Source organism: Mesoplodon bidens (genome assembly GCF_964165515.1).
Source record: "Mesoplodon bidens genome assembly, contig: HAP1_SCAFFOLD_628, whole genome shotgun sequence".
NCBI lineage: Eukaryota > Metazoa > Chordata > Mammalia > Artiodactyla > Ziphiidae > Mesoplodon > Mesoplodon bidens.
The window spans coordinates 144,183-165,167 of record NW_027672187.1 but is presented as its reverse complement, the minus strand read 5'-3'; the positions used below and the strand labels follow the sequence as shown (position 1 = coordinate 165,167).

Below are 20,985 nucleotides of genomic sequence, written 5' to 3'. Positions count from 1 at the left end.
CTTGCTGACCTGGATAAAGTCGCTCTCAAACATGGGAGCGTACTTGAAAATGTCATACTCTCCTCCCTCGTACAGTTGTCGTTGCAGGACCCCCATGGAGGTCCTCGACACCCCCACTGAACAGTAGCTATTGGCCGTGTAATGAGGTAAACTCTCACTGCTCATGGCTCTCTTCGTTCAAGACAGAGCCACCAGCCACAAATTGAGTCTCGGAGAGAGAGAGAGAGAGGGAACGAAAGCACCTCGTCACCTCCCTGCAGGACTCTGCCAGAGTCTCTTGACCCGACCCTATTTATACCGCAAGCCCTTTGTGACCCGTCACCATCGCATCACACACCCCTTTGTTGAGCCTCCAAGCCCCCACCCCCTTGGGGCAGGCTCACCAGCCTCCCCCTAAACCAACAACCTCGTCCATAGGGAACAGGCTGACCCTGCCAGGGTATAGGTGTGGGTAGGCTGGATGGTCTTTCTACTCAAAAGGCTGAGAACACCCTCCTGCTTTTGTAAATATCTGGGTGGTTTCCAGTCTTGTTGTTGTTACAAATCTCCATCATCTTGGCGCTTCTGCTGAATGATGTCCTGGGGATAAATTCCTGGAAGTGGACCGTGTACTTGCTAAGGGCAGGCATCCTATGGGGATTGCTGTTCTCTGTGCCCCCAGCGTATATAGCACAGTGCTGGCAGGAACTTAGAAAGAGTGCTACCTGTCAGAGTCCCATTGGTACTGTCATTTCCAGGATATGGAGAATTTTCTCACCCATTTTCTCTTTTCAAGGAGGCTAACGTTTTATATTTATATTTTTTTACAGTTTTAGAAACTGTTTTTCTTGTGAAATATAACACACATTCATGAAAGTGCACAAACCATAAATATATAGCTTAATGAGTAACAAGAAAGTGAGCAGCCTTGTAGCTGTCACCCAGAGCAAGGAATAGAACCCTGCCAGCCCCTCTTCTGCGTGCTCCCTCCCCACAAAGGGAACCCAACCTTGGCTTCTATTTTTTTCCTTTCCCCCCTTCTTTTTTATTGACGTATAGTTGATTTACAATGTTGTGTTCATTTCTCTTCTGTTAATTTCTTCTGTTAATTTCTGATTCAGTTTCGTGTGTATTCTTTGTATATTTCATGTATAGTCTTTTTCCTATTCTTTTCCATTATGGTTGATCACAGGATACTGACTATAGTTCTCTGTGCTCTACAGTAGGACCCTGCTGTTTATCCACCCTGTAGTTTGTATCTGCTAATCCCAAACTCCCAATCCTTCACTGCCCCCAACCCCACTGAAAACCCCAAGTCTCTCTTCTATGTCTGGGAGTCTGTTTCTGTTTTGCAGATATGTTCATTTGCATCGTACTTTAGAGTCCATGAGTAAGGGCTATCATATGGTGAGAAATATTATTTTTTAAATAGGCTTCCCAGGTGATCCTTATGCATGTGAATGTTTGAGAACTACTGTCTTCCACTGTAAAGTTATGGCATACTGGGGCTGAAAGAGGCCCCCCAGACCTCCTAGCCCAGTTGTTTTCAAACTTGGCTGCTGCACAGTAGAATTATTGGGTGAGATTTTTAAAACTCCCAGTGATGGAGGGCTTACCCCACTTAAATGTCATCAGAATCTCTGGGATTGGGGTCAGGCTATCAATGTTTTTTGTTTGTTTGTTTGTTTGTTTTGAAGCTCCCCAGGGAACTCCCAACATACAACCAAGGGTAAGAATCACTGCAGCGGTCCAATCCATTGGTTTTACAGTTGGGGACCCCGTGGCTCCCCACCGAGGTACCATTACAGAGAGGCAGAGTGACCCAAGAGAGTCAGTGGCCCAGACAGGATAGGAACTCAGATTTCCTGACTCCTCGTTGGTGCTGCTTCTACCATAAAGATTGTGTCCCTTTGTTGAGCCAATGACAACCCTGATCCACCCGTGTTCTGTTTTATTCTACACAAAGTAAAATAACTCCCAATGGTTTGATTTCCTTACAAGCCAGAGAGAGTTTCTGTTTTCATAAGGTGAACCTCTGACCCCAGCTATGGCCTGAAGCTCAGCCCCGGCTGCAGACTTGTCCTCCCTCCACCCTAAGTGCCCTGGAGAAGCCTTGCTGGGAAAACAGGCTTCTCTTTCTGGCAGTGGCTATGCACGTGTGACCTTCGAGCAAGCGACGAAAACCTTTTTCTGTGCTTATTTCCTTGCCTTCTACAGAGTGCCCATAACCAAATCAAAGTGCTTTGCTGAGAAAAGGATGGTTGTTCAATAACATAGCCTCATGCTAGGCACAGAACGGACGGCCAATAAATACTTGATGAGTTAAGTAATTAATTCAGCAACGCAAGTATACACATCACACAGTCACTTCCCCCAGCTTGTCTTCTCCCCAAGCTATTTACATATTAAATCTTATTTCAAAAGATTCGCAACCTCGCAATGAAAATTTCTGTAGAGTGCATCTATTTCCAGCCCTAGTGAATGGCTTAATGATACTTAATACCTATCTTGTACAACAAAATTTTGATTCTGGGGTCTCAGGCCAAAGCACAATTCGCACCACAGAAGTCACTGTCAAGTCCCTACCAGGCGAGGGGACATAGAAAACACAAGATAGCATTTCTTTTGGAGTTGTATGGTTTCCTTTATTAGAGAAAGTAGGAATTGCCTCTCTAGGGAAGGATCCAAGCCAACCGGGGCTTTGTCTACCTCCCAGTGGTCATGTGTGAGCCTTGTTGCTGAATGGGGAATGACTGAAGCGCCTAAAGACGGAGAGGATCTCACTGGTGGTCTTACTTAGAGTCCCCGAACTGGTGGCGGGCTGGCTCTTCCTCCGTCTGCGAGCTGTCCTCCCCTCCTCTGTCAACTTTGGGGTTTTCATGGCCGCATGAGGACCAGTGGGAGGATGCTTTCTGGGTCTTGCCCCTCGTGTCCTGTGGTGACCTTCACCTGTCCTGCGGTGATGGGAACTTTTCCTCGATGAAGACGTGTCCTTCTTTCCTTTTTTTCCTTCCAGGCTTCATCCCTGGGGTGGGAGACCTTCTGGCTTCCATCCCGTTCAGACGTGTAGCCTTCCCTCTGCAAGGTGGAGACCATGGGGGCTGCGATCTTCCCTTCAGCTCTTCCAGCAGCAGGCTTGCTGGTTGTGACTGCAGCTGGCAACACCATGCTCATGCTGCTCTCTGGACCATCTGCCCCCGTCGAGGATATGCTGGCAACACCCGCCGAGACCAGGTTCGTGTCCTGCAGGGATAGGCGGGCAGCACCTGCAGTGGCCTGGACGGATCCGCTTTCTCCTGGATCCTCGATGGTGGCTCCCGCCAGGCCCACGGTCATCCCTGCCGCTGATCCTTCGGCGCCTTTCAGGGCTGCAGGTGACCCACGGGGGGCATGATGGATTCCCTCTCCCCCCACATAAGCACAAGACGTGATTCCAGTCACGTCACGAAGCTTGTGAAGCCCAACCTCATCCTGATCCCTTTCTCTGTGGAGCTCTGTGGTCTGAGCCAAGGGGAGGAGAGACAGGTAAGATAGAGATGACAGAAAGTGAGCTCAGAACTGTCCGCTCCTCTCTCATCCTGGAGCTGAGCAACTCAAGGCCTTATACTTAGAATAACCTTTGAAATCACCCAGTCTAAGCTCCCATTGGATGCAAGACCCCATCTACTGCACCCCTGTCAAACGGCCACTCCACTTTACTTGAACAGTCCCAGGGTCAGGGAGAGCACTGATACAATTCTCCATGATGATATACAGTTTAACTTTATACCCTTGTGCTTCTCTCTCTGCAGGACAGATTCCTAGAAGTGGGGTTCCTGGGTCAAGGGATGCACACCTTGTACATTTTGGTGACTCCACGGGTTGGGCTGATTTGAGTCAGCGTGTCGGAGTCCCGGGGAGACACAATGAAGGAAGGACTTCCTAACTGTGAATGATGTTCCCCACCTGCTGAGACTACCTGGGCTGGGGTAAGTGTTCAGGAAGAGACCAGACAGTCAGGATGCTGTAGAAGGGATTACAGCCCTGGTGATGAGACCAGTGCAGCCGAGATGATACCTAAGGTCTCTCTGAAACTCGGCCTCGTGGGACAAGGTGGAGAAGCACTCGGAACCTCTCCAGTGTGGTGACTCCCGTAGTGATAGCTCGTTTGTCCCTGACCCTTTTCAACGGTAGAAGGTATTTCCCAGGCGAGTCTCAGAGAGCACCAAAGGCTATGAAGGACCAGCTTTGCCCTGCTCTCCCGAAGCGCCCTGCCCCGTGTTCTTGAGTCCCTGTCGGTGCTTACCACTAGGATTTTGGCATCCTCTGAAGTCGCTGCATATCCAGTTTGGAGCATCGGGGTACTGCTGTAACTGTGTACCGGTGGTCTCAGGATATAGACAAGCTTTTCCCAATAGGAAAAGAGGTCTTCTTGTGCGTCGGAAGAGGGGCACAGCTGCAGATAGAAAGTCCGGCCGGTAGCAAGATTCAGGCACAGCTGCTGTTTCTCCCGGTTGTGGATGGAGATCTTGACAAACTTCAAGGGGAGCAGCTTGGTGAGCTCTAGGGTCTTCACGGGCTTGCAACCTCTCCCCTTGGTGATCCCGGCACAGACTTTCCTTGGTCGGGCCAGCAGCATGACGTCAGGTAGAGGGAAGAGGGGGCTGGTGGATGCGACGCCCACAGTCACCGTTCGGACGCGGTTGTCTAGGTCAATCAGTTCTCCTTCCTTGCTGACCTGGATAAAGTCGCTCTCAAACATGGGAGCGTACTTGAAAATGTCATACTCTCCTCCCTCGTACAGTTGTCGTTGCCATACCCCCATGGAGGTCCTCGACACCCCCACTGAACAGTAGCTATTGGCCGTGTAATGAGGTAAACTCTCACTGCTCATGGCTCTCTTCGTTCAAGACAGAGCCACCAGCCACAAATTGAGTCTCGGAGAGAGAGAGAGAGAGAACGAAAGGACCTCGTCACCTCCCTGCAGGACTCTGCCAGAGTCTCTTGACCCGACCCTATTTATACCGCAAGCCGTTTGTGACCCGTCACCATCGCATCACACACCCCTTTGTTGAGCCTCCAAGCCCCCACCCCCTTGGGGCAGGCTCACCAGCCTCCCCCTAAACCAACCACCACGTCCATAGGGAACAGGCTGACCCTGCCAGGGTATAGGTGTGGGTAGGCTGGATAGTCTTTCTACTCAAAAGGCTGAGGAAACCCTCTTGCTTTTGTAAATATCTGGGTGGTTTCCAGTCTTGTTGTTGTTACAAATCTCCATCATCTTGGCGCTTCTGCTGAATGATGTCCTGGGGATAAAATCCTGGAAGTGGACCGTGTACTTGCTAAGGGCAGGCATCCTATGGGGATTGCTGTTCTCTGTGCCCCCAGCGTATATAGCACAGTGCTGGCAGGAACTTAGAAAGAGTGCTACCTGTCAGAGCCCCATTGGTACTGTCATTTCCAGGATATGGAGAATTTTCTCACCCATTTTCTCTTTTCAAGGAGGCTAACGTTTTATATTTATAATTTTTTACAGTTTTAGAAACTGTTTTTCTTGTGAAATATAACACACATTCATGAAAGTGCACAAACCATAAATATATAGCTTAATGAGTAACAAGAAAGTGAGCAGCCTTGTAGCTGCCACCCAGAGCAAGGAATAGAACCCTGCCAGCCCCTCTTCTGCGTGCTCCCTCCCCACAAAGGGAACCCAACCTTGGCTTCTATTTTTTTCCTTTCCCCCCCTTCTTTTTTATTGACGTATAGTTGATTTACAATGTTGTGTTCCTTTCTCTTCTGTTAATTTCTTCTGTTAATTTCTGATTCAGTTTCATGTGTATTGTTTGTATATTTCATGTATAGTCTTTTTCCTATTCTTTTCCATTATGGTTGATCACAGGATACTGACTATAGTTCTCTGTGCTCTACAGTAGGTCCCTGCAGTTTATCCACCCTGTAGTTTGTATCTGCTAATCCCAAACTCCCAATCCTTCCCTGCCCCCAACCCCACTGAAAACCCCAAGTCTCTCTTCTATGTCTGGGAGTCTGTTTCTGTTTTGCAGATATGTTCATTTGCATCGTACTTTAGAGTCCATGTATAAGGGCTATCATATGGTGAGAAATGTTATTTTTTAAATAGGCTTCCCAGGTGATCCTTATGCATGTGAATGTTTCAGAACTACTGTCTTCCACTGTAAAGTTATGGCATACTGGGGCTGAAAGAGGCCCCCCAGACCTCCTAGCCCAGTGGTTTTCCAACTTGGCTGCTGCACAGTAGAATTATTGGGTGAGATTTTTAAACCTCCCAGTGTTGGAGGGCTTACCCCACTTAAATGTCATCAGAATCTCTGGGATTGGGGTCAGGCTATCAATGTTTTTTTGTTTGTTTGTTTGTTTTGAAGCTCCCCAGGGAACTCCCAACATACAACCAAGGGTAAGAATCACTGCAGCGGTCCAATCCATTGGTTTTACTGTTGGGGACCCCGTGGCTGCCCACCGAGGTACCATTACAGAGAGGCAGAGTGACCCAAGAGAGTCAGTGGCCCAGACAGGATAGGAACTCAGATTTCCTGACTCCTCGTTGGTGCTGCTTCTACCATAAAGATTGTGTCCCTTTGTTGAGCCAATGACAACCCTGATCCCCCCGTGTTCTGTTTTATCCTACACAAAGTAAAATAACTCCCAATGGTTTGATTTCCTTACAAGCCAGAGAGAGTTTCTGTTTTCATAAGGTGAACCTCTGACCCCAGCTATGGCCTGAAGCTCAGCCCCGGCTGCAGACTTGTCCTCCCTCCACCCTAAGTGCCCTGGAGAGAAGCCTTGCTGGGAAAACAGGCTTCTCTTTCTGGCAGTGGCTATGCACGTGTGACCTTCGAGCAAGCGACGAAAACCTTTTTCTGTGCTTATTTCCTTGCCTTCTACAGAGTGCCCATAACCAAACCAAAGTGCTTTGCTGAGAAAAGGATTGTTTTTCAATAACATAGCCTCGTGCTAGGCACAGCACGGACACCCAATAAATACTTGATGAGTTATGTAATTAATTCAGCAACGCAAGTATACACATCACACAGTCACTTCCCCCAGCTTGTCTTCTCCCCAAGCTATTTACATATTAAATCTTATTTCAAAAGATTCGCAACCTCGCAATGAAAATTTCTGTAGGGTGCATCTATTTCTAGCCCTAGTGAATGGCTTAATGATACTTAATACCTATCTTGTACAACAAAATTTTGATTCTGGGGTCTCAGGCCAAAGCACAATTCGCACCACAGAAGTCACTGTCAAGTCCCTACCAGGCGAGGGGACATAGAAAACACAAGATCGCATTTCTTTTGGAGTTGTATGGTTTCCTTTATTAGAGAAAGTAGGAATTGCCTCTCTAGGGAAGGATCCAAGCCAACCGGGGCTTTGTCTACCTCCCAGTGGTCATGTGTGAGCCTTGGTGCTGAATGGGGAATGACTGAAGCGCCTAAAGACGGTGCGGATCTCACTGGCGGTCTTACTTAGAGTCCCCGAACTGGTGGCGGGCTGGCTCTTCCTCCGTCTGCGAGCTGTCCTCCCCTCCTTTGTCAACTTTGGGGTTTTCATGGCCGCATGAGGACCAGTGGGAGGATGCTTTCTGGGTCTTGCCCCTCGTGTCCTGTGGTGACCTTCACCTGTCCTGCGGTGATGGGAACTTTTCCTCGAAGAAGACGTGTCCTTCTTTCCTTTTTTTCCTTCCAGGCTTCATCCCTGGGGTGGGAGACCTTCTGGCTTCCATCCCGTTCAGACGTGTAGCCTTCCCTCTGCAAGGTGGAGACCATGGGGGCTGCGACCTTCCCTTCAGCTCTTCCAGCAGCAGGCTTGCTGGTTGTGACTGCAGCTGGCCACACCATGCTCATGCTGCTCTCTGGACCATCTGCCCCCGTCGAGGATATGCTGGCAACACCCGCCGAGACCAGGTTCGTGTCCTGCAGGGATAGGCTGGCAGCACCTGCAGTGGCCTGGCCGGATCCGCTTTCTCCTGGATCCTCGATGGTGGCTCCCGCCAGGCCCACGGTCATCCCTGCCGCCGATCCTTCGGCGCCTTTCAGGGCTGCAGGTGACCCACGGGGGGCATGATGGATTCCCTCTCCCCCCACATAAGCACAAGTCTTGACTCCAGTCACGTCACGAAGCTTGTGAAGCCCAACCTCATCCTGATCCCTTTCTCTGTGGAGCTCTGTGGTCTGAGCCAAGGGGAGGAGAGACAGGTAAGATAGAGATGACAGAAAGTGAGCTCAGAACTGTCCGCCCCTCTCTCATCCTGGAGCTGAGCAACTCAAGGCCTTATACTTAGAATAACCTTTGAAATCACCCAGTCTAAGCTCCCATTGGATGCAAGACCCCATCTACTGTACCCCTGTCAAACGGCCACTCCACTTTACTTGAACAGTCCCAGGGTCAGGGAGAGCACTGATACAATTCTCCATGATGATATACACTTTAACTTTATACCCTTGTGCTTCTCTCTCTGCAGGACAGATTCCTAGAAGTGGGGTTCCTGGGTCAAGGGATGCACACCTTGTACATTTTGGTGACTCCACGGGTTGGGCTGATTTGAGTCAGCGTGTCGGAGTCCCGGGGAGACACAATGAAGGAAGGACTTCCTAACTGTGAATGATGTTCCCCACCTGCTGAGACTACCTGGGCTGGGGTAAGTGTTCAGGAAGAGACCAGACAGTCAGGATGCTGTAGAAGGGATTACAGCCCTGGTGATGAGACCAGTGCAGCCGAGATGATACCTAAGGTCTCTCTGAAATTCGGCCTCGTGGGACAAGGTGGAGAAGCACTCAGAACCTCTCCAGTGTGGTGACTCCCGTAGTGATAGCTCGTTTGTCCCTGACCCTTTTCAACGGTAGAAGGTATTTCCCAGGCGAGTCTCAGAGAGCACCAAAGGCTATGAAGGACCAGCTTTGCCCTGCTCTCCCGAAGCGCCCTGCCCCGTGTTCTTGAGTCCCTGTCGGTGCTTACCACTAGGATTTTGGCATCCTCTGAAGTCGCTGCATCTCCAGTTTGGAGCATCGGGGTACTGCTGTAACTGTCTACCGGTGGTCTCAGGATATAGACAAGCTTTTCCCAATAGGAAAAGAGGTCTTCTTGTGCGTCGGAAGAGGGGCACAGCTGCAGATAGAAAGTCCGGCCGGTAGCAAGATTCAGGCACAGCTGCTGTTTCTCCCGGTTGTGGATGGAGATCTTGACAAACTTCAAGGGGAGCAGCTTGGTGAGCTCTAGGGTCTTCACGGGCTTGCAACCTCTCCCCTTGGTGATCCCGGCACAGGCTTTCCTTGGTCGGGCCAGCAGCATGACGTCAGGTAGTGGGAAGAGTGGGCTTGTGGATGCGACGCCCACAGTCACCGTTCGGACGCGGTTGTCTAGGTCAATCAGTTCTCCTTCCTTGCTGACCTGGATAAAGTCGCTCTGAAACATGGGAGCGTAGTTGAAAATGTCATACTCTCCTCCCTCGTACAGTTGTCGTTGCAGGACCCCCATGGAGGTCCTCGACACCCCCACTGAACAGTAGCTATTGGCCGTGTAATGAGGTAAACTCTCACTGCTCATGGCTCTCTTCGTTCAAGACAGAGCCACCAGCCACAAATTGAGTCTCGGAGACAGAGAGAGAGAGGGAACGAAAGCACCTCGTCACCTCCCTGCAGGACTCTGCCAGAGTCTCTTAACCCGACCCTATTTATACCGCAAGCCCTTTGTGACCCGTTACCATCGCATCACACACCCCTTTGTTGAGCCTCCAAGCCCCCACCCCCTTGGGGCAGGCTCACCAGCCTCCCCCTAAACCAACCACCACGTCCATAGGGAACAGGCTGACCCTGCCAGGGTATAGGTGTGGGTAGGCTGGATGGTCTTTCTACTCAAAAGGCTGAGAAAACCCTCCTGCTTTTGTAAATATCTGGGTGGTTTCCAGTCTTGTTGTTGTTACAAATCTCCATCATCTTGGCGCTTCTGCTGAATGATGTCCTGGGGATAAAATCCTGGAAGTGGACCGTGTACTTGCTAAGGGCAGGCATCCTATGGGGATTGCTGTTCTCTGTGCCCCCAGCGTATATAGCACAGTGCTGGCAGGAACTTAGAAAGAGTGCTACCTGTCAGAGTCCCATTGGTACTGTCATTTCCAGGATATGGAGAATTTTCTCACCCATTTTCTCTTTTCAAGGAGGCTAACGTTTTATATTTATATTTTTTTACAGTTTTAGAAACTGTTTTTCTTGTGAAATATAACACACATTCATGAAAGTGCACAAACCATAAATATATAGCTTAATGAGTAACAAGAAAGTGAACAGCCTTGTAGCTGCCACCCAGAGCAAGGAATAGAACCCTGCCAGCCCCTCTTCTGCGTGCTCCCTCCCCACAAAGGGAACCCAACCTTGGCTTCTATTTTTTTCCTTTCCCCCCCTTCTTTTTTATTGACGTATAGTTGATTTACAATGTTGTGTTCCTTTCTCTTCTGTTAATTTCTTCTGTTAATTTCTGATTCAGTTTCATGTGTATTCTTTGTATATTTCATGTATAGTCTTTTTCCTATTCTTTTCCATTATGGTTGATCACAGGATACTGACTATAGTTCTCTGTGCTCTACAGTAGGACCCTGCTGTTTATCCACCCTGTAGTTTGTATCTGCTAATCCCAAACTCCCAAACCTTCCCTGCCCCCAACCCCACTGAAAAACCCAAGTCTCTCTTCTATGTCTGGGAGTCTGTTTCTGTTTTGCAGATATGTTCATTTGCATCGTACTTTAGAGTCCATGTATAAGGGCTATCATATGGTGAGAAATGTTATTTTTTAAATAGGCTTCCCAGGTGATCCTTATGCATGTGAATGTTTGAGAACTACTGTCTTCCACTGTAAAGTTATGGCATACTGGGGCTGAAAGAGGCCCCCCAAACCTCCAAGCCCAGTGGTTTTCCAACTTGGCTGCTGCACAGTAGAATTATTGGGTGAGATTTTTAAAACTCCCAGTGTTGGAGGGCTTACCCCAGTTAAATGTCATCAGAATCTCTGGGATTGGGGTCAGGCTATCAATATTTTTTGTTTGTTTGTTTGTTTTTAAGCTCCCCAGGGAACTCCCAACATACAACCAAGGGTAAGAATCACTGCAGCGGTCCAATCCATTGGTTTTACAGTTGGGGACCCCGTGGCTGCCCACCAAGGTACCATTACAGAGAGGCAGAGTGACCCAAGAGAGTCAGTGGCCCAGACAGGATAGGAACTCAGATTTCCTGACTCCTCGTTGGTGCTGCTTCTACCATAAAGATTGTGTCCCTTTGTTGAGCCAATGACAACCCTGATCCCCCCGTGTTCTCTTTTATCCTACACAAAGTAAAATAACTCCCAATGGTTTGATTTCCTTACAAGCCAGAGAGAGTTTCTGTTTTCATAAGGTGAACCTCTGACCCCAGCTATGGCCTGAAGCTCAGCCCCGGCTGCAGACTTGTCCTCCCTCCACCCTAAGTGCCCTGGAGAAGCCTTGCTGGGAAAACAGGCTTCTCTTTCTGGCAGTGGCTATGTACGTGTGACCTTCGAGAAAGCGACGAAAACCTTTTCCTGTGCTTATTTCCTTGCCTTCTACAGAGTGCCCATAACCAAAGCAAAGTGCTTTGCTGAGAAAAGGATGGTTGTTCAATAACATAGCCTCGTGCTAGGCACAGAACGGACAGCCAATAAATACTTGATGAGTTAAGTAATTAATTCAGCAACGCAAGTATACACATCACACAGTCACTTCCCCCAGCTTGTCTTCTCCCCAAGCCATTTACATATAAAATCTTATTTCAAAAGATTCCCAACCTCGCAATGAAAATTTCTGTAGAGTGCATCTATTTCCAGCCCTAGTGTATGGCTTAATGATACTTAATACCTATCTTGTACAACAAAATTTTGATTCTGGGGTCTCAGGCCAAAGCACAATTCGCACCACAGAAGTCACTGTCAAGTCACTACCAGGCGAGGGGACATAGAAAACACAAGATCGCATTTCTTTTGGAGTTGTATGGTTTCCTTTATTAGAGAAAGTAGGAATTGCCTCTCTAGGGAAGGATCCAAGCCAACCGGGGCTTTGTCTACCTCCCAGTGGTCATGTGTGAGCCTTGGTGCTGAATGGGGAAAGACTGAAGTGCCTAAAGACGGAGAGGATCTCACTGGCGGTCTAACTTAGAGTCCCCGAACTGGTGGCGGGCTGGCTCTTCCTCTGTCTGCGAGCTGTCCTCCCCTCCTTTGTCAACTTTGGGGTTTTCATGGCCGCATGAGGACCAGTGGGCGGATGCTTTCTGGGTCTTGTCCCCTCGTGTCCTGTGGTGACCTTCACCTGTCCTGCGGTGATGGGAACTTTTCCTCGATGAAGACGTGTCCTTCTTTCCTTTATTTCCTTCCAGGCTTCATCCCTGGGGTGGGAGACCTTCTGGCTTCCATCCCGTTCAGACGTGTAGCCTTCGCTCTGCAAGGTGGAGACCATGGGGGCTACGAACTTCCCGTCAGCTCTTCCAGCAGCAGGCTTGCTGGTTGTGACTGCAGCTGGAAACACCATGCTCATGCTGCTCTCTGGACCATCTGCCCCCGTCGAGGATATGCTGGCAACACCCGCCGAGACCAGGTTCGTGTCCTGCAGGGATAGGCTGGCAGCACCTGCAGTGGCCTAGCCGGATCCGCTTTCTCCTGGATCCTCGATGGTGGCTCCCGCCAGGCCCACGGTCATCCCTGCCGCCGATCCTTCGGCGCCTTTCAGGGCTGCAGGTGACCCACGGGGAGCATGATGGATTCCATCACCCCCACATAAGCACAAGACGTGGCTCCAGTCACGTCACGAAGCTTGTGAAGCCCAACCTCATCCTGATCCCTTTCTCTGTGGAGCTCTGTGGTCTGAGCCAAGGGGAGGAGAGACAGGTAAGATAGAGATGACAGAAAGTGAGCTCAGAACTGTCCGCTCCTCTCTCATCCTGGAGCTGAGCAACTCAAGGCCTTATACTTAGAATAACCTTTGAAATCACCCAGTCTAAGCTCCCATTGGATGCAAGACCCCATCTACTGCACCCCTGTCAAACAGCCACTCCAGTTTACTTGAACAGTCCCAGGGTCAGGGAGAGCACTGATACAACTATCCATGATGATATACACTTTAACTTTATACCCTTGTGCTTCTCTCTCTGCAGGACAGATTCCTAGAAGTGGGGTTCCTGGGTCAAGGGATTCACACCTTGTACATTTTGGTGACTCCACGGGTTGGGCTGATTTGAGTCAGCGTGTCGGAGTCCCGGGGAGACACAATGAAGGAAGGACTTCCTAACTGTGAATGATGTTCCCCACCTGCTGAGACTACCTGGGCTGGGGTAAGTGTTCAGGAAGAGACCAGACAGTCAGGATGCTGTAGAAGGGATTACAGCCCTGGTGATGAGACCAGTGCAGCCGAGATGATACCTAAGGTCTCTCTGAAACTCGGCCTCGTGGGACAAGGTGGAGAAGCACTCGGAACCTCTCCAGTGTGGTGACTCCCGTAGTGATAGCTCGTTTGTCCCTGACCCTTTTCAACGGTAGAAGGTATTTCCCAGGCGAGTCTCAGAGAGCACCAAAGGCTATGAAGGACCAGCTTTGCCCTGCTCTCCCGAAGCGCCCTGCCCCGTGTTCTTGAGTCCCTGTCGGTGCTTACCACTAGGATTTTGGCATCCTCTGAAGTCGCTGCATATCCAGTTTGGAGCATCGGGGTACTGCTGTAACTGTGTACCGGTGGTCTCAGGATATAGACAAGCTTTTCCCAATAGGAAAAGAGGTCTTCTTGTGCGTCGGAAGAGGGGCACAGCTGCAGATAGAAAGTCCGGCCGGTAGCAAGATTCAGGCACAGCTGCTGTTTCTCCCGGTTGTGGATGGAGATCTTGACAAACTTCAAGGGGAGCAGCTTGGTGAGCTCTAGGGTCTTCACGGGCTTGCAACCTCTCCCCTTGGTGATCCCGGCACAGACTTTCCTTGGTCGGGCCAGCAGCATGACGTCAGGTAGAGGGAAGAGGGGGCTGGTGGATGCGACGCCCACAGTCACCGTTCGGACGCGGTTGTCTAGGTCAATCAGTTCTCCTTCCTTGCTGACCTGGATAAAGTCGCTCTCAAACATGGGAGCGTACTTGAAAATGTCATACTCTCCTCCCTCGTACAGTTGTCGTTGCCATACCCCCATGGAGGTCCTCGACACCCCCACTGAACAGTAGCTATTGGCCGTGTAATGAGGTAAACTCTCACTGCTCATGGCTCTCTTCGTTCAAGACAGAGCCACCAGCCACAAATTGAGTCTCGGAGATAGAGAGAGAGAGAACGAAAGGACCTCGTCACCTCCCTGCAGGACTCTGCCAGAGTCTCTTGACCCGACCCTATTTATACCGCAAGCCGTTTGTGACCCGTCACCATCGCATCACACACCCCTTTGTTGAGCCTCCAAGCCCCCACCCCCTTGGGGCAGGCTCACCAGCCTCCCCCTAAACCAACCACCACGTCCATAGGGAACAGGCTGACCCTGCCAGGGTATAGGTGTGGGTAGGCTGGATAGTCTTTCTACTCAAAAGGCTGAGGAAACCCTCTTGCTTTTGTAAATATCTGGGTGGTTTCCAGTCTTGTTGTTGTTACAAATCTCCATCATCTTGGCGCTTCTGCTGAATGATGTCCTGGGGATAAAATCCTGGAAGTGGACCGTGTACTTGCTAAGGGCAGGCATCCTATGGGGATTGCTGTTCTCTGTGCCCCCAGCGTATATAGCACAGTGCTGGCAGGAACTTAGAAAGAGTGCTACCTGTCAGAGCCCCATTGGTACTGTCATTTCCAGGATATGGAGAATTTTCTCACCCATTTTCTCTTTTCAAGGAGGCTAACGTTTTATATTTATAATTTTTTACAGTTTTAGAAACTGTTTTTCTTGTGAAATATAACACACATTCATGAAAGTGCACAAACCATAAATATATAGCTTAATGAGTAACAAGAAAGTGAGCAGCCTTGTAGCTGCCACCCAGAGCAAGGAATAGAACCCTGCCAGCCCCTCTTCTGCGTGCTCCCTCCCCACAAAGGGAACCCAACCTTGGCTTCTATTTTTTTCCTTTCCCCCCCTTCTTTTTTATTGACGTATAGTTGATTTACAATGTTGTGTTCCTTTCTCTTCTGTTAATTTCTTCTGTTAATTTCTGATTCAGTTTCATGTGTATTGTTTGTATATTTCATGTATAGTCTTTTTCCTATTCTTTTCCATTATGGTTGATCACAGGATACTGACTATAGTTCTCTGTGCTCTACAGTAGGTCCCTGCAGTTTATCCACCCTGTAGTTTGTATCTGCTAATCCCAAACTCCCAATCCTTCCCTGCCCCCAACCCCACTGAAAACCCCAAGTCTCTCTTCTATGTCTGGGAGTCTGTTTCTGTTTTGCAGATATGTTCATTTGCATCGTACTTTAGAGTCCATGTATAAGGGCTATCATATGGTGAGAAATGTTATTTTTTAAATAGGCTTCCCAGGTGATCCTTATGCATGTGAATGTTTCAGAACTACTGTCTTCCACTGTAAAGTTATGGCATACTGGGGCTGAAAGAGGCCCCCCAGACCTCCTAGCCCAGTGGTTTTCCAACTTGGCTGCTGCACAGTAGAATTATTGGGTGACATTTTTAAAACTCCCAGTGTTGGAGGGCTTACCCCACTTAAATGTCATCAGAATCTCTGGGATTGGGGTCAGGCTATCAATGTTTTTTTGTTTGTTTGTTTATTTTGAAGCTCCCCAGGGAACTCCCAACATACAACCAAGGGTAAGAATCACTGCAGCGGTCCAATCCATTGGTTTTACTGTTGGGGACCCCGTGGCTGCCCACCGAGGTACCATTACAGAGAGGCAGAGTGACCCAAGAGAGTCAGTGGCCCAGACAGGATAGGAACTCAGATTTCCTGACTCCTCGTTGGTGCTGCTTCTACCATAAAGATTGTGTCCCTTTGTTGAGCCAATGACAACCCTGATCCCCCCGTGTTCTGTTTTATCCTACACAAAGTAAAATAACTCCCAATGGTTTGATTTCCTTACAAGCCAGAGAGAGTTTCTGTTTTCATAAGGTGAACCTCTGACCCCAGCTATGGCCTGAAGCTCAGCCCCGGCTGCAGACTTGTCCTCCCTCCACCCTAAGTGCCCTGGAGAGAAGCCTTGCTGGGAAAACAGGCTTCTCTTTCTGGCAGTGGCTATGCACGTGTGACCTTCGAGCAAGCGACGAAAACCTTTTTCTGTGCTTATTTCCTTGCCTTCTACAGAGTGCCCATAACCAAACCAAAGTGCTTTGCTGAGAAAAGGATTGTTTTTCAATAACATAGCCTCGTGCTAGGCACAGCACGGACACCCAATAAATACTTGATGAGTTATGTAATTAATTCAGCAACGCAAGTATACACATCACACAGTCACTTCCCCCAGCTTGTCTTCTCCCCAAGCTATTTACATATTAAATCTTATTTCAAAAGATTCGCAACCTCGCAATGAAAATTTCTGTAGGGTGCATCTATTTCTAGCCCTAGTGAATGGCTTAATGATACTTAATACCTATCTTGTACAACAAAATTTTGATTCTGGGGTCTCAGGCCAAAGCACAATTCGCACCACAGAAGTCACTGTCAAGTCCCTACCAGGCGAGGGGACATAGAAAACACAAGATCGCATTTCTTTTGGAGTTGTATGGTTTCCTTTATTAGAGAAAGTAGGAATTGCCTCTCTAGGGAAGGATCCAAGCCAACCGGGGCTTTGTCTACCTCCCAGTGGTCATGTGTGAGCCTTGGTGCTGAATGGGGAATGACTGAAGCGCCTAAAGACGGTGCGGATCTCACTGGCGGTCTTACTTAGAGTCCCCGAACTGGTGGCGGGCTGGCTCTTCCTCCGTCTGCGAGCTGTCCTCCCCTCCTTTGTCAACTTTGGGGTTTTCATGGCCGCATGAGGACCAGTGGGAGGATGCTTTCTGGGTCTTGCCCCTCGTGTCCTGTGGTGACCTTCACCTGTCCTGCGGTGATGGGAACTTTTCCTCGATGAAGACGTGTCCTTCTTTCCTTTTTTTCCTTCCAGGCTTCATCCCTGGGGTGGGAGACCTTCTGGCTTCCATCCCGTTCAGACGTGTAGCCTTCCCTCTGCAAGGTGGAGACCATGGGGGCTGCGACCTTCCCTTCAGCTCTTCCAGCAGCAGGCTTGCTGGTTGTGACTGCAGCTGGCCACACCATGCTCATGCTGCTCTCTGGACCATCTGCCCCCGTCGAGGATATGCTGGCAACACCCGCCGAGACCAGGTTCGTGTCCTGCAGGGATAGGCTGGCAGCACCTGCAGTGGCCTGGCCGGATCCGCTTTCTCCTGGATCCTCGATGGTGGCTCCCGCCAGGCCCACGGTCATCCCTGCCGCCGATCCTTCGGCGCCTTTCAGGGCTGCAGGTGACCCACGGGGGGCATGATGGATTCCCTCTCCCCCCACATAAGCACAAGACTTGACTCCAGTCACGTCACGAAGCTTGTGAAGCCCAACCTCATCCTGATCCCTTTCTCTGTGGAGCTCTGTGGTCTGAGCCAAGGGGAGGAGAGACAGGTAAGATAGAGATGACAGAAAGTGAGCTCAGAACTGTCCGCCCCTCTCTCATCCTGGAGCTGAGCAACTCAAGGCCTTATACTTAGAATAACCTTTGAAATCACCCAGTCTAAGCTCCCATTGGATGCAAGACCCCATCTACTGTACCCCTGTCAAACGGCCACTCCACTTTACTTGAACAGTCCCAGGGTCAGGGAGAGCACTGATACAATTCTCCATGATGATATACACTTTAACTTTATACCCTTGTGCTTCTCTCTCTGCAGGACAGATTCCTAGAAGTGGGGTTCCTGGGTCAAGGGATGCACACCTTGTACATTTTGGTGACTCCACGGGTTGGGCTGATTTGAGTCAGCGTGTCGGAGTCCCGGGGAGACACAATGAAGGAAGGACTTCCTAACTGTGAATGATGTTCCCCACCTGCTGAGACTACCTGGGCTGGGGTAAGTGTTCAGGAAGAGACCAGACAGTCAGGATGCTGTAGAAGGGATTACAGCCCTGGTGATGAGACCAGTGCAGCCGAGATGATACCTAAGGTCTCTCTGAAATTCGGCCTCGTGGGACAAGGTGGAGAAGCACTCAGAACCTCTCCAGTGTGGTGACTCCCGTAGTGATAGCTCGTTTGTCCCTGACCCTTTTCAACGGTAGAAGGTATTTCCCAGGCGAGTCTCAGAGAGCACCAAAGGCTATGAAGGACCAGCTTTGCCCTGCTCTCCCGAAGCGCCCTGCCCCGTGTTCTTGAGTCCCTGTCGGTAATTACCACTAGGATTTTGGCATCCTCTGAAGTCGCTGCATCTCCAGTTTGGAGCATCGGGGTACTGCTGTAACTGTCTACCGGTGGTCTCAGGATATAGACAAGCTTTTCCCAATAGGAAAAGAGGTCTTCTTGTGCGTCGGAAGAGGGGCACAGCTGCAGATAGAAAGTCCGGCCGGTAGCAAGATTCAGGCACAGCTGCTGTTTCTCCCGGTTGTGGATGGAGATCTTGACAAACTTCAAGGGGAGCAGCTTGGTGAGCTCTAGGGTCTTCACGGGCTTGCAACCTCTCCCCTTGGTGATCCCGGCACAGGCTTTCCTTGGTCGGGCCAGCAGCATGACGTCAGGTAGTGGGAAGAGTGGGCTTGTGGATGCGACGCCCACAGTCACCGTTCGGACGCGGTTGTCTAGGTCAATCAGTTCTCCTTCCTTGCTGACCTGGATAAAGTCGCTCTGAAACATGGGAGCGTAGTTGAAAATGTCATACTCTCCTCCCTCGTACAGTTGTCGTTGCAGGACCCCCATGGAGGTCCTCGACACCCCCACTGAACAGTAGCTATTGGCCGTGTAATGAGGTAAACTCTCACTGCTCATGGCTCTCTTCGTTCAAGACAGAGCCACCAGCCACAAATTGAGTCTCGGAGACAGAGAGAGAGAGGGAACGAAAGCACCTCGTCACCTCCCTGCAGGACTCGGCCAGAGTCTCTTAACCCGACCCTATTTATACCGCAAGCCCTTTGTGACCCGTTACCATCGCATCACACACCCCTTTGTTGAGCCTCCAAGCCCCCACCCCCTTGGGGCAGGCTCACCAGCCTCCCCCTAAACCAACCACCACGTCCATAGGGAACAGGCTGACCCTGCCAGGGTATAGGTGTGGGTAGGCTGGATGGTCTTTCTACTCAAAAGGCTTAGAAAACCCTCCTGCTTTTGTAAATATCTGGGTGGTTTCCAGTCTTGTTGTTGTTACAAATCTCCATCATCTTGGCGCTTCTGCTGAATGATGTCCTGGGGATAAAATCCTGGAAGTGGACCGTGTACTTGCTAAGGGCAGGCATCCTATGGGGATTGCTGTTCTCTGTGCCCCCAGCGTATATAGCACAGTGCTGGCAGGAACTTAGAAAGAGTGCTACCTGTCAGAGTCCCATTGGTACTGTCATTTCCAGGATATGGAGAATTTTCTCACCCATTTTCTCTTTTCAAGGAGGCTAACGTTTTATATTTATATTTTTTTACAGTTTTAGAAACTGTTTTTCTTGTGAAATATAACACACATTCATGAAAGTGCACAAACCATAAATATATAGCTTAATGAGTAACAAGAAAGTGAGCAGCCTTGTAGCTGCCACCCAGAGCAAGGAATAGAACCCTGCCAGCCCCTCTTCTGCGTGCTCCCTCCCCACAAAGGGAACCCAACCTTGGCTTCTATTTTTTTCCTTTCCCCCCCTTCTTTTTTATTGACGTATAGTTGATTTACAATGTTGTGTTCCTTTCTCTTCTGTTAATTTCTTCTGTTAATTTCTGATTCAGTTTCATGTGTATTCTTTGTATATTTCATGTATAGTCTTTTTCCTATTCTTTTCCATTATGGTTGATCACAGGATACTGACTATAGTTCTCTGTGCTCTACAGTAGGACCCTGCTGTTTATCCACCCTGTAGTTTGTATCTGCTAATCCCAAACTCCCAAACCTTCCCTGCCCCCAACCCCACTGAAAAACCCAAGTCTCTCTTCTATGTCTGGGAGTCTGTTTCTGTTTTGCAGATATGTTCATTTGCATCGTACTTTAGAGTCCATGTATAAGGGCTATCATATGGTGAGAAATGTTATTTTTTAAATAGGCTTCCCAGGTGATCCTTATGCATGTGAATGTTTGAGAACTACTGTCTTCCACTGTAAAGTTATGGCATACTGGGGCTGAAAGAGGCCCCCCAAACCTCCAAGCCCAGTGGTTTTCCAACTTGGCTGCTGCACAGTAGAATTATTGGGTGAGATTTTTAAAACTCCCAGTGTTGGAGGGCTTACCCCACTTAAATGTCATCAGAATCTCTGGGATTGGGGTCAGGCTATCAATATTTTTTGTTTGTTTGTTTGTTTTTAAGCTCCCCAGGGAACTCCCAACATACAACCAAGGGTAAGAATCACTGCAGCGGTCCAATCCATTGGTTTTACAGTTGGGGACCCCGTGGCTGCCCACCGAGGTACCATTACAGAGAGGCAGAGTGACCCAAGAGAGTCAGTGGCCCAGACAGGATAGGAACTCAGATTTCCTGACTCCTCGTTGGTGCTGCTTCTACCATAAAGATTGTGTCCCTTTGTTGAGCCAATGACAACCCTGATCCCCACGTGTTCTGTTTTATCCTACACAAAGTAAAATAACTCCCAATGGTTTGATTTCCTTACAAGCCAGAGAGAGTTTCTGTTTTCATAAGGTGAACCTCTGACCCCAGCTATGGCCTGAAGCTCAGCCCCGGCTGCAGACTTGTCCTCCCTCCACCCTAAGTGCCCTGGAGAAGCCTTGCTGGGAAAACAGGCTTCTCTTTCTGGCAGTGGCTATGTACGTGTGACCTTCGAGAAAGCGACGAAAACCTTTTCCTGTGCTTATTTCCTTGCCTTCTACAGAGTGCCCATAACCAAAGCAAAGTGCTTTGCTGAGAAAAGGATGGTTGTTCA

General features: G+C 49.4%; 1 pseudogene across 1 annotated transcript; it reads right to left on the bottom strand.

Moving 5' to 3' along the window:
- Positions 1-2,997: 2,997 nt before the first annotated feature.
- Positions 2,998-14,264, bottom strand: LOC308610504 (Golgi-associated RAB2B interactor protein 3-like; annotated as a pseudogene). The gene is made up of 3 exons: positions 13,955-14,264; positions 8,986-9,204; positions 2,998-3,066 (listed from the first exon to the last, which is right to left on the bottom strand). The product of its transcript is annotated as a Golgi-associated RAB2B interactor protein 3-like (transcript).
- Between the last annotated feature and the right edge of the window lie 6,721 nt (positions 14,265-20,985).